The following is a 9,849-nucleotide window of genomic DNA, read 5'->3' on the forward strand; positions in this document are numbered from 1 at the left end:
TCTTGTATGAATTTAGCTTTAGAGATGAAACCACCAAGAGGGAAAAATCAGTTGTTCTGGGCCAATGAAAAACCAGTATCCTATGACATTTGGGGCCCGTTGATAACATTGATCCTGACATCAGTAATACTGGTGATTGCACCAGTAATTAGTCTTTGAACCAATACTAGTCATTGTGCCACAGATACTGCTCAAGGTCAAAACAGAAACAAAAATTGTTGGAGAAACTCAGCAGGCATGGCTGTGGAGAATACAGTTTCTGAGTTCTATTCTGAAGCAGCATGACTGGCCCCTCTGTTTTCTCCACACAGGTGCTGCCAGACTTGTATTTCTCCAGCAATATGAGTTTTGTTTCAAATTTCCACCATTGCTTTATTATGCTGGTCAAGGAGCCTGTCATGGTGCAACATGTTGGAAATGATCATTATGTTACCAGTCTGTATGCAGTAACTCTGGTGCTAACCAGAGAGATTCTCCACGTTTGGCCAGTATCTAACAAACTAGATATAAAAGTCAGAATAGTGGTATTTTTGCTGCTGAGTGGACACAGGGCAACATCAATTGCAGCACTCAAAGAATTTAAAAATCATTCTAAAAAGAATGTAAATCAAGCGCACAACCAATTTAAAAATAACAAATCACACTGTAAAAAGTATCGAAAGGAACTACAACAACTCCCACCCCAGCCTACCAAATAAACATGGCTTGCTAACTTGTCTTTCCTGAGTTCCTTCAAGTTCAATGTCGAAGGTATAACTGAAGTCCCAAGCTTGTTCCTTGCAGACTCCTTCATCAGTCATCCACTTGGAGCATAGATAGCGGCAAGTGAAGATGGGAAAAGGACAGAAATAATAAGTAGCAGTGCATGTAACAAAGTTAACTGTGGGACATTAGATATTAATCAATGATGCTGTCAAGAATGTGCAGGAGAGCACAGAACTAAAAATTATAACTGTTTACAATACAGCTTACCTTTAACAGGACTTAGCCTTAACAAGAGAAAATGCAGGCTTTGGTTCGAGAGGACTGATGAGGAGTGCACACTCTGTCATGGATTGATCTATAATGGAATATGGCTGAGCTCTGCACAGTAGCAGCCAGGGTCTCAACAAACATTGAGTTCGTCTTGGAGCCAAGAACATTTTTCTTTGGCACCACGTGATCTCCAGGCCATCCTGCAGTCAGACTTGTTGGGAAAAGGACATGTCAGTTTTCTGCCTCGGAAGTATGGAAATTATGCAAGAATGAATCTAGAGACTACGTGGACATTGGCACCGGTAGGCCACAGAAAGAATCCTGTCTTCAATATCCCACCTATATCATACTGGAGGGGCACATCTCTGTTTATGTAATGCCTTAATTCTAAAATTCTCAACCTTGTTTTCAAACCTTGTGTAATCTCTACTAGTTTCACATCTGTGATACTTGTGCTCTTTAAATTCTGATCTGTTGAACAACCCTAAGTTTGACGTTTGGAACATTGGTGGCCAATATTTCCTCTAAGCTGCAGTCACTCCAAAATTCCACACACGGTGATCGACATTGTCATACTAGTTGTGACATTGACCTCTGAGGCCCACACAGTGGAAAAGAAAATTATACAGAATGTCAACGTTCAACTGCCTGAGCCGTAAATTGAATTTTTCACCCAAAATCTCTTTGCCCTTCTACCTAGCCTTAGTCCTTTAAGATACTCCTTAAAACACCTATTTCACCCATCTTTTGATTATCTGCTTTAATTTTGTTGTTCTTATTTGTCTTGGTTTCATATCTTGCTTTCTAATGCCATTGTGAATGGGCTCAGGACATCAAGATGTTGTTGTTATTATGTCAACTAGCTTATGCTAGCTCAGAATGCATTTGAGGTTGTTTCTAAGAGCTTTCTGTGATTGAACTGACCAGAGAGCAGTAATGTGACATGATTCATTAATGATGTTAGAGTAAAGGCATCCTCAGGTAGGACAATATTATTGGATTTTATGTACAGTTTAATAGGGAGAAGATTGAGGCTTACACAATATTTTAAACCTAAAGATTGGCAACTATATTGGCATGAAAACTGAGCTAGTTGAAGTGAATTGCCATAGTAGCTGAGGGATGCATCAACAGATGTAATGGTAGACATTTAAGGGGAAACTTCAAGATACCCTGAATACATATATTCCCACTATAAAGAAAGGTTCTCAAGGGGGGATCTATCATCTATGGTTAACTAAAGTAGTTACGGAAAGCATCAAATTTAAGACAAAAGCTTAGATCTGGAAATGAGCGGCAGGTAAGATGATTTGTCAGAATTTATAGTGTGACAGAGAATGACTAAAGGAATGAATTAATCAGAAGGAAGGAATCAGAATTGCAGAGGAATCTATGTAGGAAGATAATAATGGATAGCAAAGGCTTCTACAAGTATTTAGAAAACAAAACAGAAATTAAAGATTCTGGGTCGTCTACAATATGAGAATTGAGAGTAGTCAATAAAACTTGATTGATAAGGGAATGATGGATCAAATGAATATTTTGCTTCTGTTTTCACTATTGAGAATACCCAAAACATTCAAGTAATATCTATAAATCAAAAGGTGGAAGGGAGAGTAGTACTTAGTGAAATTACAATTACAAGGGAAATGGTACTAATAAAACTGATGAAGCTGCAAGCTGATAAATCCAAGCAGTGTGATCTTGAGCAAATTGCATTGTTAATAGTCTGGAATCGTTTGTGGATTGAGAATTGAGAGAACCCAACAGAATCCCAGGGGATCTTTAGAAGTAACCAGTTGAATAAAATGTTAGTAAAAGCAAAATATAACGGATACTGGATATCTGAAATAAGAGAAAATGTTGGAGAAATGCATCAGGTCAGGTAGCATTTGTAGAGAGAGAAAAATAGATTAATGACAGACATGACTCTCCTTCAGAACTGTTCAACAGTTCCTGGATTTGCTGATGCATCTGTTCCTCCTCAATGTCTCTGTGCATTTATTGCACGATGATCATAATGATGGTAATCCTGCTGTGCTTAGGTCCAATAGTCACAGTTCCAGTATCAGAACAGATTCTTCTTAATGTGAGCAGTCAGCACTCGCATCACACACAAATGATAATTTAGCATCGTTCTCTCCACAGTGGGGCATGGAGGACTCTGACATGGAAGGCCATGTAATATCTTTACATGGATCTTTGGCACAGGGACCTTACTCTGATATATGCATTACAAGCTACGAGTGGAAGACTATAAATGCAGGAGGATTACTGAAACGTCTCCCCACCCCCTCTACTCCATCCCCAGCACAGACTCCCTCCAACATCTTCAAAGAAAGCATTGTTACATGTCAGTGCATGATGGAAAATACTTACAGTTCAAGGAGAGAGGAAATCAGCTCTTCAACCTATGAGATCTTGGATTGCCATTTTGAATTGTGGCCTGCAGGTGACACTGTTAAGGTCATCTGTAGTTACTTCTACTTCACAACGCTATATCTATAATAATTTAGATTAGATTCCCTACAGTTGGAAACAGGCCCTTCAGCCGACCTTCCCTCTGACTAATGCACTTTAACACAATGGGCAATTTAGAAAGACCAATTCACCTGACCTGCATATCTTTGATTTGTGGGAGGAAACCCAGACAGACACAAGGAGAATGTGCAAACTCCACACAGCCAGTTACCAGAGGCTGGAATCAAACCTGGGACCCTGGTGCTGTGAGGCAACAGTGCTAACCACTGAGGCACCATGATATTGTCATGATTGCTTGTGACCAGGATTTGTGTCTCACAATTGGTCAGTGCATGGGTTTCACATGCAGCATATTATGATTGGAGATGACTTTAACTTGTACAGTGTAAGTCCCTGATTGATGCAATTTCCCCTTGAAGGGCCTTACATCAATAGAGCTCTCATATTCAGACAGGGAAAAAAAACTTACTTGCCTCTCTCCACATGAGGTCACAACCATTTTCTATTTCTAGTGCAATTTCACTAATTGTGAATCAGTTGAGCATGGAAGCCAATACATGTCACATTTCACAGAGTGAGTCAGAGGCCCAGATGGTGATCTTGATGACAAACCCCCTCCCCACCAAACATTTCATGTTCCTTTGTTCTTTGCACACCTTGTTGAACCCAACAGTTCTGAGCTTCTACATTTTTGACCCAGGTCTTTCATTTATGTTTTCATCTCTCAACATTACTCCCTAAGCCTCAGCCCTACCACGTAGCCATACCAACTATCTTGAAGCCCCCTCCCCATGGCTCCTTCCCCTGTTGAGACCAGGGTAATGGTGAATCCACCCACCTGCAGTACCCATGTCCTTCAATGCACGACCATCTCTGATCCTTATGTTGATTTGCCCTTGTCACAATTATTGCTCCCCTTTGTATCCCAGCATTTTGTATCCAATACATACAATTGAATTCCCTTACTTCCCCACCATTGCCTTAAATAACCTACCTTGACTTTTAATAAACAGACCCTGAGGATTGACTATAACCTAAACCCCCTGACTAACTTGGAACAATTGTCCTCACTGATGCGTGACTGGACGCCTGACTGAGATCTGTACAGCTCCTCAACTTACAGACTGCTAATGCCCAGACTAGCTGTACTGGCCTGCAGGACTGATTCTAGCCCATCCCTGCGCCCCTCACAAAAGATTACAAGATACACTGCTGAGCCTGACTCCCTCAACTGTGATGGCACCCTGACGGACAACAGTTATCGTTCATTTGACTGGGTCTACTCTTCTTAGACTTTGAATTATGGCCCTTTATTGAAGCGCTTTTTGTGTTTACCATGTAAGATGCTGATGTGACATTGACATAGCACAATGTCTTATAGCTACAAGTCCCCCACCTTGACTGATTACTGCTGACAGTTTTTAGATCAGAGTGGTGCTGGAAAAGCACAGCAGGTCAGGCAGCATCCGAGGAGGATTTTCCTACTCCTCGGATGCTGTGCTTTTCCAGCACCACTCTGATCTAGACTCTGGTTTCCAGCATCTGCAGTCCTCACTTTTGCCTAGTTGATTACTGCTGACAACCATGACAAGCTGCCTTTCTTTGTATCTGCATTAAATGGCAAGTCAAGACAAAAACACAGCAAACCTTTAGGTTCTGAATGAGACCGCAGAGTGCAAAAAGGCAAGGCAAAGAAGAAATGCCGAGAGCATCCAAGTAGGTGTAAATTGAGCAAATGCTAAGATAGCAAGTAAAGATCCTTGAGGTGCACCCTACTATAATGCATGAGTACCTGCACTCAAGGCAGCCTGGATCAGCATTGCAATAGTAAGGTGTGATGTGCTTCAAAATGCAACAATGAAGTGGACTTTCATTCCAGGTGAGTTGAAGATAGTCTATGGACATGGTGTGACCATGGAGTGCCCCTGAGATGCTGGAGACTGCTGGTCAAAGTGGAGGTACAAAGTAGCAAGGGATGAGCTAAAGCCACCAGTTAACTGCACTACCTTTTATGTGGGGAACTGTCGCCATCTAGCTTCTCTCCAAGGAATGAAAGATTAGTAAACAATATATAAATGAGGCAGGATTAAGCATTAAGATGTAAATGCTTACAAATAGGCTTCTCACCACCCACCAGCGAGATTCTTATTTTCCCATCCAAACCTCAGCATGTCAGTTTGAGAATCTAATTGTTCCATTCTTGGTACATTTTTCAAACTGACTTGTCATTTCCCATATTGTTCAGGACCTGGAAAATACAGTCTATTTCCTTGAGTGGGGAGTCCAGAACTAGGGGGAGCGGTTTTAAATTTAGGGGTTATCCTTTTAGGGCAGAAATGAGGAAAATTCTTTTTCTGTACAACTTAGGAACACTTTGCCTCAGCAGGGAAGAGGCAGGGTCATTAATTACTTTTAAGACAGAGGTAGGTTGATTCTCTTGCCTAACATGAATCGCAGATATCAAGACTGGATGAAAATATGGAATTCAAAACATTAAGACATTGGCCATGATCTTAATGAATGCTGAAACAGGCTTAAGGGGATGAATAATCCATCTCTATTCCTAGTTCTTATTTGCATTTTCATCATTTTCCAGATGTTTATAGATCAATCTTCCCTCATTCTATTTGCATCAAAACAATGTCAATTTTCCTTAATGGGGTGGGCGCTTGGGTTTGAATCCCATCATGGCAGATGATGGAATTTGAATTCAATTTTTTTAAAAATCTGGAATTAAGAATCTACTGATGACCACAAACCCTCTCACCATTTATCAGAAAAACTCATCTGGCTCACTAATGTCCTTCGGGGAAGGAAAGCTTACATGTGACTCCAGACCCACAGCAAATGATTTCAACTGCCCTTTGAAATAACTATGCAAGCCATTTGGTTCAAGGACACCTAGGACAGACAATAAATAATGGCCAGCCAGCAATGCCAACATCCCGTGAGTGAATTTAAAAAAAGTTTGGGAGTTGATAAGCCCATTTGCAGGGAGATTTGCACAGCTTTTGCAGAGAGTTGGGATAAAAGGTTCTTTTTCAGAATGGCAGCCGGTGACGAGCGGTGTCCCGCAGGGTTCGGTGCTGGGGCCACAGCTGTTCGCATTATATATTAATGATTTGGATGAGGGAACCGGGGGCATTCTAGCGAAGTTTGCCGATGATACAAAGTTAGGTAGACAGGCAGGTAGTACTGAGGAAGTGGGGAGGCTACAGAAGGATCTAGACAGGTTGGGAGAGTGGTCCAGGAAATGGCTGATGGAATTTAACGTGAGCAAGTGCGAGGTCTTGCACTTTGGCAAAAAGAATATAGGAATGGACTACTTTCTAAATGGTGAGAAACTTAATAAAGCCAAAGCACAAAGGGATCTGGGAGTGCTAGTCGAGGATTCTCTAAAGGTAAACATGCAGGTTGAGTCTGTGATTAAGAAAGCGAATGCAATGTTGTCTCTTATCTCAAGAGGGTTGGAATATAAAAGCAGAGATGTACTACTAAGACTTTATAAAGCTCTGGTTAGGCCCCATTTGGAGTACTGTGTCCAGTTTTGGTCCCCACACCTCAGGAAGGACATACTGGCACTGGAACGTGTCCAGCGGAGATTCACACGGATGATCCCTGGAATGACAGGTCTAGCATATGAGGAACGGCTGAGGATACTGGGATTGTATTCGTTGGAGTTTAGAAGATTAAGGGGAGATCTAATAGAGACGTACAAAATAATACATGGCTTTGAAAAGGTGGATGCTAGAAAATTGTTTCTGTTAGGCGAGGAGACTAGGACCCGTGGACACAGTCTTAGAATTAGAGGGGGTCATTTCAGAACGGAAATGCGGAGACATTTCTTCAGCCAGAGAGTGGTGGGCCTGTGGAATTCATTGCCACGGAGTGCAGTGGAAGCCGGGACGCTAAATGTCTTCAAGGCCGAGATTGATAGGTTCTTGTTGTCTAGAGGAATTAAGGGCTACGGGGAGAACGCTGGCAAGTGGAGCTGAAATGCGCATCAGCCATGATTGAATGGCGGAGTGGACTCGATGGGCCGAATGGCCTTACTTCCACTCCTATGTCTTATGGTCTTATGGTCTTTTGACACCAATTTTACATCCTGCCTTAAGAACATTCCAAAGAGATCATTCCCCTTATAACACTGATTCTTTATTTTAGATCTCCTAACAAATCCGTCCTTTGCATGGCATCTTCTATGCAAATGCAGGAGATGCAACTCTAGCACTTTTACTGCCTTCTTTCTGCTGTGTAACTTGCTCACCCCACTCAAAGAGAGGTTATTTGTACTTTTTACAATTTGCTAATGATGCAGCCTTCTCCACTGCAGAGACCAAATAGTGATTGGGTGACTGCTTTGGAAAACACCTCTGTTCCAGCAAGAAGTGTGGCCCTGAGCTTCCACTCACCTGTCATTTTAATTCTCTTCCTCATTCTCACTGACCTTGACATCTTAGACTGTTCTAACAAAGTTCAGCTGAAGCTTGAGAAACAGCATGTCATCTTTTGATTCTGGATGACTGGAAAATGCATAATCAAAATTGAGTTCAGCAAATTGAGATCCTTCCTTGCCCCAGATTTTTCAGATGGATAAAGTAGTGATAATTTTGCTACTCCCCATTTTCACCCCATCATGGCTTGCCTTTTGTTTTTCTGTTCCTATTTTTATTAATTTTCTATTGGACTAACCCCCATTTAATCTCTTTTGTCTTTCACACTATCATAGACCTTCCCCCTTGCTTTTTTTAGGAGTTCATGATCGCAGTTAGGCATTCAATGATTTATTGCAATTTTCTGATACTTTGAACTTGCTAAGAAGCAGTTGTTTAGATGGCATGCAGTAATTAGTTGGATAATGTAAGTGAAATAGCTTCAGGGAGGCCAGTATCCTGTCACTAAGTTACCTTTTATTTACATGGACTCTGACCAGCCAGCTCAGAACCAGTCCCTAGAGTGAGGAAAATCCCAGAGACGCCTGTTTATCTTTTATTTTATTAAACAATACAGTTTCCAAAACTGTTAACATTAACAGCTGTATACAGAGAAACAGCAATTTTACAAGGGAGAGGAGCAAAGCCAGGCCCCAAACACTGCTGTGCAACTAGTCTTCAGGGAAATGAGGACACCCCTCAAATGCCACTTTGTCATCACAAAACAGTAACAGTAACAAATATTTACAAGACAGTCCAATTAGGTACAAACACTGCATAGAATACAGACCCACCAGCAACCCACCCATCCCTCCCACCTTCCGGCCACTTGAAGGCAGCCCGCTCTTACGCCCCTTCTGGTTCTCAGTCCAGACCATGTCCCTTCCGGCTCCCACCTTACGGCCACCTGTAGGTCAGCCCGTCCTACTTTCCCAAATCCCCATGCCAACAGTGATCAGAATGGCCTACCTACCTTCCGGCCACTTCTAGGACAGCGCGCCCCGACACCTGCCTGAGGTGACAGTGCTGAGGATGGCCTACCCGCCTTCTGGCTCTCAACCACCCTGATGCGCCATCCAGCTTGTGGACTGCCCTGACACCTTCCTGCCACCTCTGGGACAGCACGTCTCCTTTCCTGGGATGACAGTACACAGGGCAGCCCACAAGCCTTCAGGATCTCAGTCTGCCCTTACGCACCTTCCGATTACCCCTTCTCAGGCTGACAATGCTCAGAAAAGCCTACCCACCTTCCGGTGCCGGGTAGCAGGGTGACAGCTTTTGGGATGACCTATTAGCCTCCCAGCTCTCAGTAAGGCCTGCCAGACCCAGGGACAGTGCAGGTGATAACCTAACAAGCAACAAGATAGTCAATTAAAACAAACAGTCCTTTCTGGTACACAGAATCCATTACCATAAATAGTTCTCTTCAAAATGCAGAGTCCATTCCCAGGTACAGAGTCCACTTCAGTATGCAGGATGCACTGTCAGAGACAGAGTCCACAACCAAAGGCAGAGTCCACTCCGGAAGGCAGCAAACACAGCCTACAACACACACAGGTGTCAAGTCTCCATAGAGGCCTGGTTTATCTACAGAACCAGGCCCACTAACAAGAACACAGTACATTGTGAATGTGCAGTTAACTCAAGGGTTGAGTTCACTCTTGAACTCAAGGACACAGCAAATGCTCATATCCCAACACACAAATTTTCAGTCTTTACAGAAGTCTAGTCCACTGACAAGAGCCAGACCTACTCACAGCAACACCTCCTCTAGAAAGATGCATTTTCTCACAAGGGCTCAGTTCAAACACCAAAAAAAAGTGAAAACACATTCAAAAATCAAAGAAAACCAGAATGCAAAGGCTAAGCCCTGGCACAAAAATCAACATTGTCCTTTTCTCAAAGTGAAAGAGAAAAGAGTAACACACAGGCTGTAACCAGCCAGTGAAACAACAATCCC

This window comes from Chiloscyllium punctatum, chromosome 45 (assembly GCF_047496795.1).
Source record: "Chiloscyllium punctatum isolate Juve2018m chromosome 45, sChiPun1.3, whole genome shotgun sequence".
Classification (NCBI taxonomy): domain Eukaryota; kingdom Metazoa; phylum Chordata; class Chondrichthyes; order Orectolobiformes; family Hemiscylliidae; genus Chiloscyllium; species Chiloscyllium punctatum.